The sequence below is a fragment of the Aotus nancymaae genome, unplaced genomic scaffold (genome assembly GCF_030222135.1).
Source record: "Aotus nancymaae isolate 86718 unplaced genomic scaffold, 86718_ANA_hifiasm-v0.15.2.pri h1tg000011l, whole genome shotgun sequence".
NCBI lineage: Eukaryota > Metazoa > Chordata > Mammalia > Primates > Aotidae > Aotus > Aotus nancymaae.
Genome location: NW_026988422.1, coordinates 30,999,013 through 31,021,612, shown reverse-complemented (window position 1 = coordinate 31,021,612; position 22,600 = coordinate 30,999,013). Strand labels below are relative to the sequence as shown.

General features: G+C 44.3%; 1 long non-coding RNA gene across 1 annotated transcript in view; it reads right to left on the bottom strand.

Moving 5' to 3' along the window:
• Window positions 1-22,600, bottom strand: part of LOC135274231 (uncharacterized) — a 115,341-nt gene that overhangs the window by 16,642 nt on the left and 76,099 nt on the right. The window contains exon 2 of the long non-coding RNA XR_010342029.1: window positions 1,288-1,361. This is a non-coding gene — a long non-coding RNA (uncharacterized LOC135274231). The remainder of the gene's footprint in view (window positions 1-1,287; window positions 1,362-22,600) is intronic.

Here is a 22,600-nt window from a genome sequence, read left to right as displayed (position 1 = left end):
TCCATGTTGTAGCATGGATCATTGCCAAGCATCTTAAAGAACCAATGTAGCAGGAGGAAAGGCCACAGCCCCAAGAAGAAGCCCTGACGCCTGGCACGGCAGAAACACACACACACACAGACACACACACATACTCTCTCTCTCTCTCTCTCTTTCAGAAAGAAATTACTGAATGGAGATATATGCAGAGCCTATAAAATCTAGAATAATATGGAGGATGAACTTGGACTTGGTCACCAAATCTGGGCATGGTAAGATGAGGGATCAAGACTTAATTAATTTAACTCACAAAATACATCTTTGCATGAGATGCCACTGCACCCACTGGAAAATCATTTCCTGACATCAGAAATATCAAGAAGCTTAATGAAGACAAGGACACACACCTTAGATTGTAACAGGAATTGCTGCTCCCAGGCAGCCCCCAAATGCCAAATGGTTGGTCTGCACTCTCCTTGGCTGGGGTCCCCTGTGCTACCTCCATGGCTCAGACTGCTCACCTGGGCTTTGCTGCCACCTAGGATCTTCCATGGTAATTATTTTGATCAAAAAGCCACAATGCATTCCACATGAGAACAGCAGTGTTTGACAGGTGAAATGAGCCATTCCCAACTCGTGTGGATTGTTGCCCTAGCTGTGACCTCTTGCCCGATGAGCGTGCACTCGTGTTGTAGACAGCTGGAAGGTAACTGCTGGATGTTTTACATTGCTGAGGAAGTTACAAGGTATGGCATCCATTCCAGCACAGAGAGGTCTACAAATCCTCTGGCCCTAACCCTGAGTGTGTGAGGAAGTCACCTTTGGTAAAGCATTGACCAGCTGCACCTCACACACTATCTACACAGTCTGACCCAGTTGGAGAGAGAAAGAGGGCAGTCTCCACTAAGCTCCTGGACGGTGCTTTGTTCCCCTTTCCTGCTACCATCCTTCCTGCACCCTCTCTAGTTCTCTGCTCAGCCCAGACTTGGTTGCTTCTTGATTCCAAAGAAAATGGGAAAAGAAACACTGTGTTACCTGATAGACAACAACCATCAACCTGCTTCTTCCATTTACCTCTCTTCTGTCCCCTCAACCCAACATGCATCACCAACCCCATCATATTTTTTCAGAGACTGGCAGGCCAAGCTTCCCAAGGACTAAACTTCCTCATGGGTTACTGCAGGATAGTCAAATCCTGTTGAGAGGGAGCTGGTGCACAGAGAAAACTCTGGACTTGAAGCCAAGAGTCCTGGGTTCAAGTCCCACCTGTGCCTTTTATCGTTCTTGAGACTGAAAAAAATGCCTTACCTTTCTTACTATCTGCACATGAATCCTCACATGACAAGCAGCAGTAATGCTCTTTTCCTCATCTTTCTTACAACCTGGTTGAGAAGCACAAAATGGAAAATAAGATAATTCATATGATGGATCATTGCCAAGGATCTTGAAGAACCAACGTATGATAATTCATATGATGTGTGAAATCATAAAACACCATATCAGGTATTGCTGTTATTTTCTAGAAGCTCTGCTATTCTGCAATATTGGCAAAGAACAGATTCTATCTTCCCTGCCCCTACTGAGATACTGATCCACCTTAGAGGGAAGGATACTGTCCTTTTGGCTCTGGAATACATCTCATCAGGCCTATGCTTCTGCCTTAATCAAATATTCTCTCCGTGGACGGCATATCGGGTTCACTACCAAGTGTGAAGACAAAGGAAAGGTGCTTCTCTATGTGGGAATTTCAGTTGCCCAGGATTCCTGGAAATGAAGAAACTACCCCTGTCCTCCACCATCTGCACTCTACAGAGGAGTCAGTAAGCTAAAAGGGGTTCAGTGGGAGGATTCAGAAATACTCACATTTGCCTAAATAAGGTAGAAGGGGCTGGCCCCCAGCATATCCTGCCCATACTGCTGCCCCGGGCCCTGGGCTTCGTTGCTGGGCACTGAGGCTTGCATTGCTGCAAACAGACTCTGCACTGTCAAGGGCTGAAGGGGGCATACTCTAGAAAGGGCCCATGTTTGGATCCCACTAGGGTGGGGGGCAGGGTGGGATTGGCTCAGGTGAGAGCATACACTTTCTTAGAAGGATCCAAACATGGGGGAATCCTCGGGGGCACATTACAAAGCTATCCCTGAACACCAAGCCTGAGTCTGATGCCCCTGAGGCCCACTTAGGAAAGGATGCACACCCAAACAGCTATACTAACAAGAACTGGGAGCAGAACACTAGCCAAGATCAACATCCCCAGGCCTATCTGAGACGCTCAAGCTCACAGTCCTCCATCCACCCCCTCTCCAGCCCCACCGTGACAGTTCCATCTACCCCTACCACTCCACTGACCCAGGACTTTCCTCTTCAACATCCTGACACATTGCGATCAATATGCCAAAGCTTCAGTAACCTCACACTGTGTAAAAGAAAAGGCCCCACGCTGCATAGCCTGGCACTCAAGACTTCCAACCCCCATCTCCCCTGAATCACCTCCCAGCCTCAGCTCCCATCTTACACGTTACCTTGTGCATCTTTTACTTCAGTTGAGCTGCTCTATTCACTGTGCCCCAAGCTGGCCCTCACTTGCTTACTTCACACTCAGGCCCCATGTGTCCTACCATTGGGACCATCTTCTCCACCACCAGGTCTCTAGGCCTTACTCTTGTCCGTTTTCCTCAAGCCTAAGCTGGGTTCTCCCTCTTTAGATACCCTTTTCTTGCACTTGGAATCAGGAATCCACAGTGTAGAACTGGAGTGTTTTTTAACCTTTTAAAATTTAAATATAACACATGTCCAGAAAAGTATACAAATCATAAGCTCAATAAAATCAATGAAGTGAACACACTCATGTAACCACCCCCCAGGTGAAGAAACAGAATGGTACCAGCACCCCAGAAATCTTTCTCAATCTCCCTCCCCACATCTCAGTGGTAACCATTATCCTGATTTCTAGCACCATGTATTAGTTTTGCCTGTTTTGGAAATTCATATAAATGAAATAATATAATCGTATAATCTTGTTTAGTGTCTGACATCTTTTGCTCAACGTTATAGTTGTGAAATTCAATCATGCTGTGGTGTGTGACTCATTTTTATTGCCATATATTTCATCATTTCATTTGTGGTTATTTTGCCTCTGGGCAGATTTTCAAGTTCCGTAGGAACAGGGATTTTTTTCATAAAATTATTTTGGAATCCCCCTAATGCCTAATTGGAAAGGCAAAAGTTGCTCAGTACATATGAATTTTAGTCCAAAAAGCTTCTAATTTCAATCTCACATTATATACCCCCACGAATAGGCAATAGTATCTAATAATTTTGACAATTTCTTTGTTTCACATCTCATACCCAATCCATTAGCAAATCCCACTGGTTCTACCTTTATGTATGTCAAATTCAACCACTTATCACCATCCCCATTACCCTAGTTCAAGTCACTAACATTGTAGAAGAACAGATAATGAAGTAAAAAGTGAGTGTTGCAAAATAGTATAAATAATATCAGCCTTTTTTTTTTTTTTTTTTTTTTTTTGAGATGGAGTCTCACTCTGTTTCCCAGTCTGGAGTGTTAGTAGCACCATCTTAGCTTACCGGAACCTCCGCCTCTCAGGGTCAAGCGATTCTCATGCCTCAGCCTCCTGAGTTTCTGGGAGCACAGGCATGCATCACCATGCCTGGTGAATTTTTGTATTTTTAGTAGAGACAAGGTTTAGCCACGTTGGCCAGGCTGGTCTCAAACTCCTGACCTCAAGTGATCCACCTGCCTCCGCCACCCAAAGCGCTGGGATTACAGGTGTGAGCCACCACACCCAGCTGATCCCATTTTTTAAAGACATATATTAACACATAGATAAAAGAATATATCAATGAAAATACTTATTGTAGTGATTTCTGTGTGCTGGGATCTAGTCTTTCTTATATAATTTTCTAATAATGTTTTATATTATTGCGGTAGATAGGTCAATCATTGAGCTCCCCACCCAGACGCCTAACTCCAGCAGTCCTACATATGAGTTGGCTGCCCATCTGATTGGATCACAGGTAGGTAAACAACCCAGGAGAAAGCAAGCCAAACGCAGGGATAAATACAGCAGATTTCCTCAAGAAATTGAACTAAGAGGCACAGAAACTATGGTAGATACCTGTTGTTTTAAACATTCTTTCCTATTTTCTTCTACTAACCACTACCTCATTCCCTTTTGGGCAGCAGCTCCTTCCCCATTACGTAAACCATGTGATTCTAATGGGACTATATAGTATCACAATACAAAGCCAATATCACAATATAAAGTCAAAGTTCAGGAAAGGGAACACGATCTATTATATATCCATCACCCAACCCTAGTGACTGATCCAGAGTGACCATCCAATCCAAGGCAGGCCAAGGATTCCTCCTTTAGAATCCATATGCTGGAGCAGAGTTAGGAAAAGCTCTGTCCTCTGGGCTCAAAAGCTATGATGATGTAACCCTGAGCTGCCAGTAGCCATGCCCAGCCTCACCCTTCCACTGCTGCATGGAAAGAGTCTTTCTGTGGTCTGAATTCATGAGGACAACACGCAAATAGAAATGCAGCTAAGAGAGAGAGATAGCATTTGGACAGTATTGTGTATGACTGGGTCAGTCATGCCCGAGGCTGGCCAACAATATCCTTCCCGATTGTACAAGCCAAAAAAATTCTTCGTTTTTCTTAAATTCATTTGAATTATGGTCTTCTGCAGTCATAAGAACTCTAACAAACACAGAGACTAATTAGTAAGATGCTGGTAGGTACTTTTCTGCAAAGTTGTGTAGAGTTGGGGCTGGAGTAGGTACCAAACCAAATCAAAGCGATCCCCAAGCTGAGGTCATAAGGGAGCAAAGAAACCGTCAGTGATAAGAGAGTCCTTGTTTCAAAGAGAAGTGTAACAGTAGCTTAGACTCAGAAACAAGTAATAACAAAGAGAACACCAGCCCACTGGAAAGCGTAGTGGAGTCTGAGCTGCTGACTTTCTTGTTCCAGTTTCTGTGTGCCTTGTTCCTGTTCTTGGATGCCCATGAGAGACTGTCTGATGTATTCTTTCTACAATCTTACACACACACACATGCATGCACGCACACACACACACACACACACACCCCACTTTAGTCAACTACCTTGAGTAAGCCTGTCTTCTTTAAATTCAAAGTATCAATGAGTAAGAAAACAGTGTCCATAAATCACTTTTCTCATCAGAAAGTTATCTTTAAGATCCAAAGCAAACTTTTACTCTATTTAACATAAATGACCTTTATATATTTAGAGATTAAGGCACAAATTCACTATAAAGGTCAATGACCTTAGGACAATTTAGGTACAAGGACAATACTTCCAGAAAGTTTAAGGCTGCCAAACTTATTCTGCTTTAACTCCAGCCATTCCCATGTCTGCCTTCCCTTACCTGAGCATGGTAATGGGTCTGGCAACAGGCTATTTTTTTTTTTGAGATGGAGTTTTGCTCTTGTTGCCCAGGCTGGAGTGCAATGGTGCGATCTTGGCTCACCGCAACCTCCACCTCCCAGATTCAAGCAATTCTCCTGCCTCAGTCTCCCAAGTAGCTGGGATCACATGCATATGCCACCACACCCGCTAATTTTGTATTTTTAGTAGAGACAGGGTTTCTCCATGCTGGTCAGGCTGGTCTCGAACTCCCGACCTCAGGTAATCTGCCCACCTCAGCCTCCCAAAGTGCTGAGATTACAGACATGAGCCACTGCACCTGGCCGCAACTGGCTGATTATAATAGGTGATAAGGATGGATATTTTTCAGGCCCAACCAACAATTTTATGATATACTAGCAACTCTCATGAGGATGTCACCCATAAGTTGTTTTTTTCTTTTTTTTTCTAAGTACTGTTTTCACTATATAATTGCTCTTTTATATTAGCAATCTCCCCCTCCCCACAATTGTATATGATCATAGAAATAGAATTTTGACAATGGAAGGACCCTAATCCTATAACCTCTTCATGTCACAGACAGATGTTAAGTCTAACACAGGTTAAATGAATTACCCAAGGTAACAAACTATTGAAGGTAAAAACTCCAGCTCTCTTGACCAGAACAGTATAGAGAAGAAAATCAATGTAAGCTAGTGGTGCTAGCTTACATTTAATCTCACATCTTTCATGAATCATGGGATTCATGGAATCATGGGAATCATGGAATCATGGGATTCATGAAAGATGTGAGAGTAAAATCAAGCCTTAGCCTTTTGATAGAGGGCAATGAGTACTAGACTATGAGTAGAAAGAGCCAGGTACTGGGTCAGATTATGCCTTATCAGTTTCTATGACTCCCTGAAGGTAGAAACTAGGTTTTATTCATCTTGGTATTCCACATGCCCAACATCATAACAGAGACATGAAAGAAACTCAATAAATAAGTGAATAAGGAGTGGGTGAGTAAGTAAGCAAATAGATAGGAAACCTAATACTCTGGAGAAGTCAATGTCGAAAAGGGGAAAAAAAGGGGCCAGGTGCTGTGGTTCATGCCTGTAATCCCAGCTACTGAAGAGACTGAGCCCAGAGATCCCTGAGCCGAGCAGTTTGAGACCAGCCTGGGCAACATGGTGAGCCCTCATCTAAAAAAATGGAAATAGAGCCTTGGTGAAAGCCTTCAATTACAAGGCAGGAGAAGGAGTCACCACTGGGAACAAGAGAAAGAGAAGGAAGAAAGCAAACCACCAAAAAGCCAGTGGTACAGGATTAGCAAGCAGAGGAGAATAATCCAAGATGTAGGTATGTCAGCAGTGCCAAAAACTAGGAAAAGGTTATGAAACATGAGAGTGAAGGAAAAGTCATTGGAAAAAAAATTTAAGGCTAAACGTCTATTACTAAGCAAGACTAGCAGCATATTTTGGCTAGGCAAGAGTCTGGGTTCCAGTGTGGCTGAGACGAGCAGACAACATCCATCCCCCGCCTGGCACCACTGGTATGCTTCCTGAACCCACTCCTCAGAGCATCTGCTTACATTAGTGCCTCTATTTCTGCAGCACGTAGAGATAAGAAGAATCCTTTTATATCTATTTGCATATACCAAATTACATTAAACATTGGGATTCTCCCAGGGGTAAAAAGGGACTGGAACTCTGATCCTCATTTAAAATCAAGTATATAAAAATAGGTCTGATGTATGCAAATGCTCCTAGTCTGAGGTTAGGTTACAAGAAAGGATTGTGGAGCCCCTAAGAGGAATTCACCACAAGGGTAGAAGGACTCTGAACTGGTGAGCTGTGCTCAGTTCCATCCTGGCAGTAAAGAGAATCAGTGAGTGTGCGGGCATGTGAATTGGTGGACCTCTTTCATGAAAGGCTCTAATGCTTTGGGACACAGTCCATTTTACTCTAGGGTCCCATAGCTTTCTGAATTCCCAGCATAGTTAACAGCAGGCCTGTAGTTTCTAGAAGTGGCAATGGCAACAGTGGTCCCTGGCTCCTTCACTGGTGGTGGCAGAGACCCTTGAGGTGATCAAGACCAGCTGTTGTGGTGACTCAGCCCCCAATAGCTATCAAGCACCCTCCTGGAACACAGACCAAAGATGCTCAGTAAGAGCAGCACACCTAAATGACTGAATTCAGAGCGCCATTTAGGATAAATTGATATCAAAGTCACTGCAAAAATTGAGTAGCAATCCAAGAACCTTCAAAGTGTCATTCCTCATCTCTTCCCTGTGAGAAAAGAAAAATAGCTGAGAGCAGTCTAAGTTCTGTGAAGCATGCAAAATTTATCAGTCCCAGGGACACATGAGTGTGGGACCTCAGTCATGCCCACTGTCCCCCACCATCCCCAGGGCTAGGGGCAAGTGTTTAAAGGTGTTTTGGTCTTGACGAGCTGCCTCGCCTATTATCTTCATGTTCCTGGCATTTGTGATGCAGAGAACAATGTACAGCTAATTAATAGCTTATGTTATTTCGATGTAACTTCTAAGCAAGCAACTTAGGAACTGTCTCTTCTTTAAAAACTCACATGTAACTGCTGCTAACTAATCTTAGCATATAGTCGGGGCAACTTGAATCTATGCACCCAAATTGTAGTCCTCAAATCCGGCCCAAGTAAACTCCTTACTTTTATTAATTTTGTCTCAGTCTTTGTCCTTTAGGTCAGCACCTGGGTCCTGGACCTCAGTTCACTAGATTAGGTCAGGACCAGCGGGTTAGAAGAGAGAAGTTCTCACATTCCATCAGCCTTGGCCTTAAATGTCAAGAAGAATAGTGCCAGGCCAGACGCAGTGGCTCACACCTGTAACCCACTTTGGGAGGGGCAAGGAAGGTGGATCACCTGAGGTCAGGAGTTCAAGATCAGCCTGGTCAACATGGTGAAACCCTGTCTCTACTAAAAATACAAAACTTAGCCAGGTATGGTGGCAGGCACCTGTAATCCCAGATACTCAGGAGACTGAGGCAGGAGAATCACTTGAACCTGGGAGGAGGAGGTTGCAGTGAGCCGAGATTGCTCCATTGTGCTCCAGCCCGCAACAAGAGTGAAACTTCATCACAAAAAAAAGAATAGTGCCAGGGATGCGAGCACTGCCAGCCTCTAAGCACCTCAAGGCACTGATGCTGCTGCATTTGCACATCTCAGCCTGGCTCTGCAGAGGCTGACAGGCAAGTGCACATCTGCATCTTATCTTACCACTTAATAAACATTGATTGACACCCCCTCCATCTTAGGCATTTTTCGTAGATGCTGGAACACATTAGAGAACAAATCCAGTCCTTGCCCTCCAGGCATTTGTAGTCTAGAGCAGAAGCTTCAGTGTTCTATGAAAACCCTTCAATTGTACAAGAAATTGTGTGTCTACATAGACTGAGAGGGAAGTGGGAAGAGTCAAATTCTCAAATGGCTTTGTGACCCAGAAAAGGTTAAGAGCCTCCTAGTTGGGACCATCCATATCCCTCATATCTAAATTCTTAGCAAGTATCCCAGCACTTACTAATAACATGTCTTGGGCATCTCTAACCTTTTGCAGTGTTCATGATGCCTTCCTCACCAGCTCGTGGCAGACTCCTGGCGGAAGAGGAGGGAAGCACACCTCATTGTTGACATTGCCTCCTAGTTCCTCGGGAGCTCCCTTCCAGGAAGGAATTTTCCAGGGAGTGGCTGTCCCTGCTCTTTTGAATAACTTTGGGCTCATCCAGCGGACAAACCACTGCCTGTTCCCTGACAGGCAGACTGACGAGGGGACACGTTTTCCCTTCTAAAGTACTGCTTGCTTCCCAAGACTTCTCCAGACTCAGCATCCACTGACTGAGATGAAATATGACATTTTTCTTTTCCAAAGGATCAAAGGGATCTCAGCAAGGTCTGGACTAAGAGAAAGAGGGCTGAGTTGTGAATACATTGGGAAGAGCATTTTGGTCTAACAGTCTTATTTCACATCCAAATTAATAACATATCATTCTTGAGAACATTTTTGTTAATGACTCCTCAAAACACAACCCACCCACCCAGACTGTGAGCCTTCAAAGACAGGGACAGATCCCCAGCCTTCCCTTGGATGGCACTACCATTCTCCTCCCAGATGTTTTACTAGCCTGCTAATTTTTGTAAGATGTAATAAAACATATTTAAGGGAGAAAAAAATTGTGCTAGACTGTTTTAATGAGCTTGAGTATCAATATTTTTGAAAATGTAATATCAAGAAGCCAGGGAAAGTTGTTTTTTAAATTACCTGCAATTTTTCTGATTCAATTTTTGGAGGAGACTTTGTTGTTTGTTTGCTTTTGAGAAACACTTCAATGGCTTTATGGCAGTAAAGCCAAAATCATATTCTCAGTAGCTTAAGACCATGCTGAGCTACACAGCTCTCCTTCATGATGTTGAGACTACCTGTACTGTGGGAAGAGATCCATCTCTGCAGGGTAGGATGCGTCTTGAGAAGTGAGTCTGGGGCCACCATAGGGTTTTCCCTTCTCATTGGGCCTCATGATCAGGGTCCAGCACCTGGCGGGGGGGTGGGGTGGGGTCCTAGCAAATGGACCAGTGACAGACATGAGCAAAGACACTCCGTGGCAGATGGTAAGTCTCAGGATAATGTGGCCGCAGAATGAAGGACGCACAGAGTGAGAGAAAAAACAAAAGACCCTGTGCAGTTGAATGAATGGAACAATAACCTCCTATATCTCATTCTGTGGATTTTTTCCCTCTTTCCTACACAATCCCCTCCTGTTATTCCAAAGCTTTCAATGAAGCAGGTATTTCAGTTGGTCTCTTACATATCCGGCAGATAATGGCGGGGCCTGTGTCTGTACTTGGGATGGGGAGGGGCGGGGAAAGCAGGAGCAGTTGGAGAAGCTCATCACAAGATGGCCAGAAGTGACCAGAGGAACCCCAGAAGCAGCAGGGATCTGCAGGAAATGTACTCATTCTCTGAGGATTACATGTGAGGGGATCCAGGAAACTGCTAAACTTGCAGTGGCTGATCATCATGAGGGCTTAGACTCTAGTCATTTTAAGCACTAAAGGAAAGGGTGGCTTTTGTAGATCAAAGAAATCAGACTTTGGAGTTAGTTTCTTAAACTGTGCCAAAACAATTCATGGCCAGATGTGAATGTTGTCATCAGTAAGATGCAAAGGAATTTAGAAGAAGGAGGGAGACTTAAAGTAGTTCTTCCCCATGATGACTGGGAAGGCTTCACAAAAGAGGAATTTGAACTAGATCTTGAAAAGGGGGATCTTAGAAAGGGAGAGGAGGAGAAGAGGACTCCTTTTAGGATAAATAGGAAGAGCAAAAGCATGAAGGAGCCCAAGTGGAAGATGTGCTTTTTTTTTTGAGACGGGATTTCACCATGTTGACCAGGCTGGTCTCGAACTCCTGACCTCAGGTAATCCGCCCTCCTCGGCCTCCCAGAGTGCTGGGATTACAGGCATGAGCCACCGCACCTGGCTGGAAGATGTGCTTTAAGCAGAGAACAGTCCTGTCTAACTGAAGGATGGATGCTATATTCTTGAGCATCCATCCTTCATACTTCATCTTGTCAAATGCTCAGAGACATTTGAACCAGAGCAACTCCATCTTGAGTAGGGGCTGGATAAAATAAGGCTGAGATCTGCTGGGCTGCATTCCCAGGAGGTTAAGGCATTCTTAGTCACAGGATGAGAGGAGGTCACCTCATGATACCAGTCATAAAGACCTTGCTGATAAAATAGGTTGCAATAAAGACGCCAGCCAAAACCCACCAAAACCAAGATGGCGATGAGAGTGACTTCTGATCATCCTCACACTCCCACCAGCGCCATGGCAGTTTACAAATGACATGGCAACATCAGGAAGTGACCCTAAATGCTCTAAAAAGGGAAGGCATGAATGAGTCTCTCCTGGTTTAGCATATAATCAAGAAATAACCATAAAAATGGGCAACCACCCCTTGGGGCTGATCTGTCTATGGAGTAGCCATTCTTTTATTCCTTTACTTTCCTAATAAACTTGCTTTCACTTTACTCTGTGAATTCGCCCTGAATTTTTTCTTGTGTGAGATCCAAAAACCCACTCTTGGGGTCTGGATTATGACCCCTTTCCAGGAACAAGCTCACTTTAGGACTCATTCTTTTTTTTTGAGACAAAGTCGCACTCAGCCTCCCAGGCTGGAGTGCAGTGGCATGATCTAGGCTCACTGCACCCACCATTTCCTGGTTCAAGTGATTCTTCAATCTCAGCCTCCTGAGTAGCTGGGATTACAGGCACCTACCATCATGCCAGGCTAATTTTTGTATTTTAGTAGAGACAGGGTTTCACCATGTTGGCCAGGCTGGTCTTGAGCTCCTGACCTCAGGTGATCTGCCTGCCTTGGCCTCCCAAAGTGCTGGGATTACAGACGTAAGCCATCACACCAGGCCCATTCTTTTTTTTTTTTTTTTTTTTTTTTGAGACAGAGTCTCTCTCTTGTCGCTAAGGCTGGAGTGCAGTCGCATGATCTTGGCTCACTGCAATCTCTGCCTCCCAGGTTCAAGTGATTCTCCTGCCTCAGTCTCCCGAGTAGCAGGGATTATAGGCACCCGCCACCGTGCCCAGCTAATTTTTGTATTTTTTAGTACAGACCAGTTGGCCATGTTTGCCAAGCTGGTCTCAAACTCCTGACCTCAGGTGATCCACCCTCCTTGGCCTCCCAAAGTGCTGGGATTATAGGCGTGAGCCACTGCACTGGGCATTTACAGCCCATTCTTGAGGCTCAGGGATGGAAATATATTAAGCTGGTTTTCATGGAACAATGGAAGTTGTTAACGACATCTTAAGTTAGCCAGTGCTAGCTCTCAGAGAGTCCAGTCATTCCAAAACGACAGGAATTGACCTAGAATTCACCCTTGGCTTTCTCATGCTCCCTTCTCAGAAGGCAAAAAGTGCCCATGTCTCTCCATCAGCCCTACCCCACAGGCTACTCAATCTGTGACAAAGACTCCACTGGGCAAGAGGCATGTCTTCTCACGTTGATCAAAAAATACTCATTCTTCAGCGGGGGGTGGGGAGTTGGGGAGAGATATAGCATGGGGAGAAATGCCAGATACAGGTGATGGGGAGGAAGGCAGCAAATCACACTGCCATGTGTGTACCTATGCAACAATCTTGCATGTTCTTCACATGTACCCCAAAACCTAAAATGCAATAAAAAAATTTTTTTTTTAAATACTCATTCACTACCTACTTTATGCCAAGCACTGTTCTAGGCACAAGGGCACAGCAATGAATAGGTCAAAGTCTCTGCCCTCATGGAGTTTTCTTTCTGGCAGGGAAGACAAATATCAATATGTAAGTACAACATCAGATAGTGCTATGAATAAAAGTAGAGCAATGTAAGGGGACAGAGAATAACAAGGAGGGGGGTCTTTTTTACAGAAGACAGGAGAAGTTCATCTACAGAGGTGACACTAAGCAGAGGCCACAGGGGTGGGGTCCCAGGCTCTGAGATGGGCACTAGTGGATGTGCTTGAAGAACAAGAAGGCCTCTACGGCTGGAGCAGGCTCAATGAGCATTGGAGATGAAGAGGTGGAGGGGCAGAGGAAGAATTACCCTGCAGCTCCTGGCCCAGCATGGCCACACAGTCCACATGGCTCCTGCCCATGGCCATTACCCCACTGGCCCCAGCTCTGGCCTGCCATTTTCTCCTCAGGCCCTCAATGAGACTCATTAAACTTTATCCTAAGTTACTGTGCTCTGCAGCTGGGGGAAAAGGGCAAATTTCAGTTCTAAAGTTAGAGCAATCAACAGCCAAGGGATTTGGAAGTGGCTGGGGACTTGTTATCTTAAGGTTGTAATGAGTCTCAAGAGAAACCCCACAACTTCACTCCAGAGAGGGGAAGTTTCCCTCAGCAGATCCATACTTGGGACTCCAATTTTCAAAATTCCGTAGAAACTGGGAAGCAATCCAAATAAACCAGGCCTACAGTAGATGCACATAGAGTCACAAAGTCTCCCCAGAATGGCTTATACTGAGGCTTTGTTGGGGATGTTGCTCTAATAATCCAGAAGGACTCCTGGGACTGCCTGTGGCTGGGCTGAGTGAATCTCATTACTCACAGTTACACCTTTAGCTCAAGAGGAAAGGACGGGGAAGAGAGACTCCAAGGTCACGTCCGTGGGATGATTCACTAGCTGCTACCTCACCAACACAACCCAAAAGCAAGGGTCAGTGTCCTCTCATCTAAGAATTTAATAATTTGGTGGGGCTAGAGAAGCAGGAAGCTCCTGGGAGCCTGGAAACCCGCTCCAGCTGGGTGACCAGGAAAATCCAAGAGTAAATAACTGCTTCTCAGCCCCAACGCAAGTTGGGATCTGTTTAAGGTAGTTGAGCTGTTGGAAAATAAGGAGCATAGGGCATATCAAACAGGATACAATATAATCATGCCAATAAATAATAATACCCTGGCATGGTGGCTCACACCTGTAATCCCAGCTACTTGGGAGGCTGAGACAGGTGGGTCACCTGAGCCCAGGAGTTTGAGACCAGCCTGGGCAACATGGGGAGACTCTATCTCTAAAAATCAAAATAAAAACCAAAAAGAAAATAATAATAGTCAACATTTACTGAACACTTACTATGTACCATTTTAAGCATTTTACATATGTTATTTCAACCTCCAAGCAAACTCTATGAACTAGGTGGTGCTATTATAACACCCGGTCCACCAAGAAGGAAGCTGGGGCACAGAGACATTAAGGTACTTGCTTCCAAACTTATACAACTAATTAATGGGAGAGTCAGGATTTAAATTAAGGCCAGAATCCAGAGTTGGCATCCATAGGTGCTGTGCGTGTGGCACTCTGGAAACTATCCCATTGCCTAAATATCCTGGATATAGTCAGCACCAACTAATCTTTTGCAAGAGTTATTTTTCAGTGTCATAGAAATGTGCCTGCCCAATGTCTTGAAGACTGCTTCTCTTGGAAAAGCCCAGGCTTTTATAAGTGCCAGATTGGTATGAACTCTTCATTCCTAGAAGAATAAAGAGCTGAGCTCTGTAAACTCCAGGGTCCCTCCCTGCCTTGTGAGCCTTGTGCTCAGAGTCCTGATGGAATGGCTCTGGGTGAGAGGCAAGGCAAAGGCTAATCCATGGAGGGAGCCTGTGGAGGCCAACAGGTCCACTGCAAACAGAACTTAATCTACATCCCCACTGGGCACCGTCTACCGTTTTCAGGACAGCTGGACACTCTCCAGCTAATTTTTGTCTGTTTGTTTTTGTTTTTGTTATTTTAGACGATGTCTCACTCTCTCACCCAAGCTGGAGTGCAGTGGCCCGATCTTGGCTCACTGCAACCTCAGCCTCCTTAGTAGCTGGGACTGCAGGCACTTGCCACCACCCCTCGCTAATTTTTGTATTTTTAGTAGAGACGGGGTTTCACCATGTTAGCCAGTCTGGTCTTAAACTCCAGACCTCATGATCCACCCGCCTCGGCCTACCAAAGTGCTGGGATTACAGGCATGAGCCACCGTGCCCTGCCTCCAGCTAATTCTATAGGGTCTGGTGAGTTGCAGCTACCCTGGATCTATCCGAGGAACCATTCTGTTGCCTCCTCTCTCCAATTAAAAGAATAGCCACCTTCCATAGGGGGCCACTACCATCCTAGACAGAGAGCACCTATGGAGCTCTTAAGTACAATCAAGGACAAGAAGCTGCATGGTCTCCTACAGAAGGACATTCCTACCTCAGCCTCCTGAGTAGCTGGGATTACAGGCGCCCGCCACCATGCCCGGCTAATATTTGTTCTTTTAGTAGAGATGGAGTTTCACCATGTTGGCCAGGCTGGTCTTGAACTCCTGACCTCAGGTGACCCGCCCACCTCAGCCTCCCAAAGTGCTGGGATTACAAGCGTGAACCACCACGCCTGGCCTACAAAATTAATTTGTAAAAGATACACTCCTAGATCCAATCCAATAAAATTTCAGAACTCTAAGAGTAGAGAGAAAATCCTGAGAGCTTCCAGAGGGAGTAGGAAAACAGGGGTTACCAAAAGAAACAAGGTTAAGAAATGATACCAACCTGCTCATCAATAACATTCAATGCTCAAAGATAATGGAACGACATTCATCTCCTTGGTGCTGTTGTCCTTATAGTGAGTGAGTTCTTGCGAGATCTGGTTGTTTAAACATGTGCAGCACCTTCCCCTCTCTCTCTTGTTCCTGCTCCCACCATGTGAGACCCCCTTACTGCCCCTTCACTTTCAGCCATGACTGGAAGCTTCCTGAGACCTCCCCAGAAGCAGAAGCTGCCATGCTTCCTATACAGCCTGCAGAACCCCTAACTAAACCTCTCTTATTTATAAATTACCCAGTCTTGCCAGACGGGGTGGCTCATGCCTGTAATCCCGGCACTTTGGGAGGCTGAGGCAGGTGAATTATCTGAGGTCAGGAGTTTGAGACCAACCTGGACAATATGGTAAAACTCCATCTCTACTAAAAATACAAAAATTAGCTGGGTGTGATGGCGTGTGCCTGTAATCCCAGCTATGGGCTAGAGTGCAGTGGCACCATCTCAGCTCACTGCAAACTCTGCCTCCCAAATTCAAGTGATTCTCCTGCCTCAGCCTCCCGAGTAGCTAGGATTATAGGCATGCATCTTCATGCCCAGCTAATTTTTGTGTTTTCAGTAGAGACAGGGTTTCACCATGTTGGCCAGGCTGGTCTTGAACTCCTCACCTCAGGTGATCCACCTGCCTTGGCCTCCCAAACTGCTGGGATTACAGAAATGAGCCATAGTGCCCAGCCTGAGATAGGGTCTTGTTCTGTTGCCCAGGCTGGAGCACAGTGGCATGAACATGGCTCACTGCAGCCTCGTCCTTCTGAGTTCAAGCAGTCTTCCTACCTCAGCCTCCCATGTAGCTGGGATCACAGGTACCCTCCACCGCTTCTAGCTAATTTAAAAATTTTTTTTGTAGAGACAGGGTTTCACTTTTTTGCCCAGGCTGGTCTTGAACTCCTAGACTCAAGCAGTCCTCTTGCCTCAGCCTCCCAAAATGCTGGGATTATAGGCATGAGCCACTGCATTTGGCGTGATCCATTTTTTAAAATCTGTGTTGTGTATGTATGTTTATTTGCCCAAAATACATATTCTAAGATGTTAATTATCATATCCAGGTGATAAGCATGTGGGTGATTTTTTTCCTTTCTGTTTTTTTTTTTGAGACAGGGTCTCATTTTGTCCTCAGGCTGGAGTGCAATGGCGTGATCATACTTCAGTGTTACCTTAAACTCCTGGGCTCCAGTGCCTCCCACCTCAGCCTCCCGAGTAGCTAAAACTACTGGCACTCACCACCACAATGCCTGGCTAAGTGTTGCATTTTTTCTTTTCCTTTTCTTTTTTTGTAAAGACAGTGTCTTGCTGTGTTACTCAGTCTGGTCTCGAACTTCTGATCTGAAGAAATCATCCCACCTTGGCCTCCCAAAGTGCTGGGATCACAGGAATAAGCCACCATGCCCAGCATTTTTTTTTTTTTTTTTTTTTTTTTGCTTGTCTAGACATTCTAAAATTTTCTGTGAAGAATATAGATTATTTTGCATCAAAAATTTTAAAAAGTTATTTTAATATTTTTCCTTACTAATTCATTCCTCATTCCTCCCAATTGAAACAAGGCCACAAAGATTCTATTTGTCATTCTTGTCACAACTGAATATTTATTTGGGTGAAAAGCTGTTTGAAATCACCCTCAAATCAAAGTGGTCAGGTACAAAGCACAGTGATAAGAACACGATTTCACAGCAAAAGGCAGATAAAGAGAATATCACTTGCCAGCTACCTAAGGCAGCAGTGACGTCGATTTCTGAAGTCAAGGAGAGGAGGATCTAAACCATCACAGCCTGACAACAAAGCACAAGCTGAGTTTGTCAGAAGCGTTTTCATTGTCTGGATGCTCATTTTAAATCCCCCTGGGAAGGCAAAGTTTCTGCTGCTAAATTTTGTAACATCTGAAAATCTGTGACTTTTACGACCATAAAGAACAGTCCTGCAATCCTTGATAAGAAAGTTTGCATCGGCTTCATCATTACAACAGATTTAAAGGTGAGAAAACAAAGACAAACGAAGCTGCTAATCCTCTGGTGGAAGTTCCAATCCAAAGCATGTTCATTATCTCAAAGCAAGCAAGAGAGCCACAGAGAATTTTCCTCTCATTTAGAACATTTTGCCTTCTCACAAAAGTCTGCTGTGTATTTCAGAATTCAAAAAGACACTTTACAGGTAACCACAATACATTTCCATCCAATTTCACTTATATTTTTTGGCCTTGACCTGTCTAAACATAATCAGATACTTCTGAGAACTAAAAGCAATTTAGAAACTCAAAATAGTGTTTACTCCAAACTGAAAAATTCTGCAAAGGGAAGTGTTGAAATAAGAAGAATGGTAACATTTATTGAACTTTCCAATGTGCCAGACACTATATTAAGTACTTCACACATACTTTTCACAGGTACTCACAAAACCTTATGAAATAATAAAATTATCTATATGTGGATGATTGTATTTTCTAAATATGGCCACAACAGTATCTCTCATCCCAAATACTTTCCCAAATACAATGTGATCTTGCCACTCCTCCCATCAAGTTGGGCCCTTGGTCTCCGCCTTTTGAATCCCCGTAGGCTTTAATCACTTGAGTATAGCAGAATGAGGTCATTAACTTTCAAGGCTAGTCAGAAAAGGCCATGCAACTTTTATCAGGCACTCTTGTAATGTTTGTTCCGGGAGAAACCAGACACCACTTAAGAGGCTCTACTACCAGGATGTGGTGGCTCACACCTATAATCCCAGCACTTTGGGAAGCCACGGCAGGAGGCTCGCTTGAGGCCAGGAGTTCAAGGCTGCAGTGAACTATGATCATGCCACTGAACTCTCTTTTCTTTATAAGAATCCAAATCTCAAACCTCTTTTCTTTTTTCTTTCTTTTTTTTTTTTTGAGACGGAGTTTCGCTCTTGTTGCCCAGGCTGGAGCGCAATGGCACGATCTTGGATCACCGCAACCTCCACCTCCTGGGTTCAGGCAATTCTCCTGCCTCGGCCTCCTGAGTAGCTGGGATTACAGGGAAGCGCCACTGTGCCCAGCTAATTTTTTGTATTTTTAGTAGAGACAGGGATTCACTATGTTGACCAGGATGGTCTTGATCTCTTGACCTCGTGATCCACCCGCCTCGGCCTCCCAAAGTGCTGGGATTACAGGCATGAGCCACCGCGCCTGGCCCTCAAACCTCTTTTCTTTATAGGAATCCGTCTTGGATTCCCAGGCCAGTCAAGCCTTCAGATGCCTGCATCCCAGTCGATATCTGAATGCAACTGCACGGGCAAGTTCCAAGAATTTCCCAGCTAAGTCCTTTCTGAAGTCCTGACCCATGTTTTATGCTTGTGTGAGTCTGTTCTTAAATTGCTATAAAGAAAACCTGAGGCTGGCTAACTTATAAAGAAAAGAGTTTGATTGGCTCACAGTTTTGCAGACTGTACAAGAAGCACAGTGCTGGCATCTGCTTCTAGTGAGGCCTCAAGGAGCTTACAGTTAGGGTGGAAGGTGATGGGGAGCCAGCACAACACATGTCCCATGAGAATGGGAGCAAAAGAGAAAGAGGGAGGAGGTATCACACTCTTTTAAACAACCATATCTTACATTAACTCAGAGTGAGAACTCACTCATTCCTGTGAAGAGGAAAAAAAAAATCTCATGTTCTTCTCACATTGCAAAACATAATCATCCCTTCCCAACAGTCCTGCAAAGTCTTAACTCCTTCTAGAGTCAACTCAGTCAAAAGTCCAAAATCTCATTTGAGACTCAAAGCAGTCCACCTTCCATTAATGTGCCTCTAGAATTAAAAACAAGTTATTTACTTCCAAGATACAATCATGATACAGGCATTAAGAAAACATTACCATTCTAAAAGGGAGAAACTGGACAAAAGAAAGGTGCTACAGGCCCCTATAAAAGTCTGAAACCCAGGAGTGCAATAAGTAAACCTTAACTCTCCAAAATAATCTTTTTTGACTCCATGTCCTGCATTCAGTGCACACTGGTGCAAGCAGTGGGCTTCCAAGGACTTGAGCAAAGCTTCACTGCTGTGGCTTTGCAGGGTTCAGCCCCTGTGGCTGCTCACAAGTTGAAGTCTGTTGCCTGCAGCTTTTCTAGGCTGAGAGTTCAAGCTTCTGGGGGCTCTATCATTCTGGAGTCTGGAAGACAGTGGCCTCCTTCCCATAGCTCCACTAGGCAGTGTCCCTGTGGGAACTATGGTGGGGTGGGGGTGCTGCAACTTCACATTTCCCCTTGGCACTGCCCTTGTAGAGTCTCTCTGTCAGGGTTGTGGCCCTGTGACAGGCTTTCTGCCTGGGCATCCAAGCTTCCTGATACATCCTCTGGAATCTAGGAGGGAAGCTGCCAAGCCTCCTTCACTCTTGCATTCTGTGTGCCTGCAGACTTAGCAGCAGGCGGAAGCTTCCAAAGCTTACAGCTTATGCCCTCCAGAGTGGTGGCTCAGGCTGTACTTGGGGCCCTTTGAGCCACAGCTGTAGCTGGAACAGCTGGGATGTAGGGGTTAGTGTCCCAAAACTGAGCAGGGCAATAAAGCCCTGGGCCTAGCCCCTGAAACTATTCTTTATTCCTAGGCTTCTGGGCCTATGATGGAAGGAACTGTCTCCAAGTTCTCTGAAATGCCTTCAAGGCCCTTTCCCCATTGTGTAGGATATTAGCACTTGGCTCCCTTTCAGTCACACTAGTCTTTCTAGCAAGTTGTTGCGCGACAGCCTGCTTTTTCTACCACAGGGATAGGCTGCACATTTTCCAAATTTTTAGGCTCTGCTTCCCTTCTAAATGTAAGTTCCAACTTTAAGTCATTTCTTTGCTCCTGTGTGTGATCACAGGTTGTTAGAAGCAGGCCACCTCTTGAAGGTTTTTCTGTTTAGACATTTCTCCCACCAAATACCCTAAGTCAGCAGTCCCCAACCTTTTTCAGCAAGGTGAAATGGTGATTTGCCAGTAAGTTTATGGTGATTTGCTGCACAACAACTATAACAATAACACCCCATTTTGCAAATAAAGAAACTGAGGATTAAAAGTGACTTGCCAAAGGCCTAATCATCATTTTATTCTGCTCTAAATGTGCTGAACATTTTATACCATGCAGAAGAAATCCTTCTCAAGTTTCATGTCCATTTCAGAATATCCATCAGCAGAACATACTGTCAAAGGAAAATGGACTTCACTGAAGTGGAAGCAATCTATTTCACTTGCATTTTGTGATGAGACCATTTTCTATGTTTCCACCTATTCATCCATTAACTACAATATTTAAAACTGCTTACAAATTACTTGCAGTATTATAACAAGGATAAGTGCCCCCAAACCACTGTAGGCAAGCATCCTAATAAGAGAAATTCCCAGGAGATGACTTAACAGTTATCTCTCTTTCTCTAAAATCACTTCTAGCTGGCTGGATTGAAGTTTCAAAGGTCAGTTCTTTCAGAATATTCTGAAAGCATGAACTCTATGACTAATATCTTGTGAAACTTTAGAGATAAATTTGAAACAAATTTTATACAACTTGGTTTGAAGAATAAAATGTATGTAAAACATGAGAAAAAACAAAAATGTTTTTGTGAAGTTTTAAAATGCTTGTGTGGATGTATGAGGCCCCAGGTTTTATCCCCAGCACCTCCACACAAAAAAGAAAAGAAAAGAAAGAGAAGTAAAAAAGAAAAAAGAAAATGTTATCTGAAAGATGTATAAGAGAATGCATGTAAATTAACCCTTCTCAGAGCTGAATCTTTAAATAATTTTTTGATGCAATTCAGCTTTATGCTCTTGAGAAGATGTCATTGTGGTTTGTCATCAAAATAACAGACACTTAAAGATGTTTTCCAGTTCACAGTCCATTCCCCATTCTCTGGGCTGCTCTGGTCATGTTTTTACTATATGCCTCTTGACCCCCCTTTCCTCAATTAATCAAACCAGGATAGACAACAGACTCTATCTCTCGAGAATCTAGAATTGGGACTCACTGATTCTAGTCATTCTATGCTCTTCACTTCAATAGATGTGAAAACCCAGGAAGTGTGGCAGTCATTGGGCAGCAGCCATGTTTGCTGAGGCAGCAAAAGGTAGTTCACAGACACATGTTCACAGATACAGAGTTCACAGAGCAAAGTGGAAGGAAGCATAAACAAGGTACCAAAAAATCAAAGGAAGAGAGAAAGACAAAGAGAGAGAAGGAGACAGAGAGGGGAAAAAAAGGCACAAAGAAAGCCAAGCCATTTGTCCTCCTCACTTTCAGGTTCTAGGACTTCTTATGAAACCAGATGCACCTCCTGTCCATGGGATCCAGGATAAACTCTGGTACCCTGTGGTGGCCAGCCTCCAATATGGCCTCGAATGATGCTCACCACTGGTATTCATGCCCTTGTGGAATGCCCACATTGAACAGCCTGGGTAACCAGTAGAATACAGTCTTGGAGAAATGGCAATGCATGACTTCCAAGGCTAGGCCATAAAACCAACAGCAATTTCCACCCTGCTGACTCCTTGCTCAGTCTGGGTACATCCCACCTGGAAAGAACTAGGGCTTCTTGCCAACAGCCAACACCATCTTGCCAGGCATGTGAGTGAGCCATCTTGGAAGCTTTCAGCCCCCATTAAGCTTCCAGATGACTATAGCCACAACCAGCATCTTAACTGCAACCTCATGAAATGCCTTGGGCCAGAACCACCATTAAGCTACTTCTGAATCCTTAGCCCACAGAAACTATAAGATAAGTGTTTATTACTTTAAGACTAATTTCAAAAACTAAAAAAAAAAAAAAAAGACTAATTTCATATATTGAAGTCCTAACCCCCAAAGTAACTGACTGTATGTGGAGATAGGGCCTTTATGGAGGTGATTAAGGTTAAATGAGGTCCTGGGGGTAGAGCCCTAATCCAATAGGGCTGGTGTCCTTATGAGAAAAGGAAGACACACCAGAGCTGTATCTCTTCACACATACACAGAAAACAGATCATATGGAGAGGGATGGGGCAAGATGGCAAAAAAGAAGTCTCCACCAATTATACCCTATGCAGGGACATCAATTTAACAACTATGACACAAAAAGAACACCTTCATAAGAACCAGAAATCAGGTGAGCACTCACAGTACCTGGTATTCACAT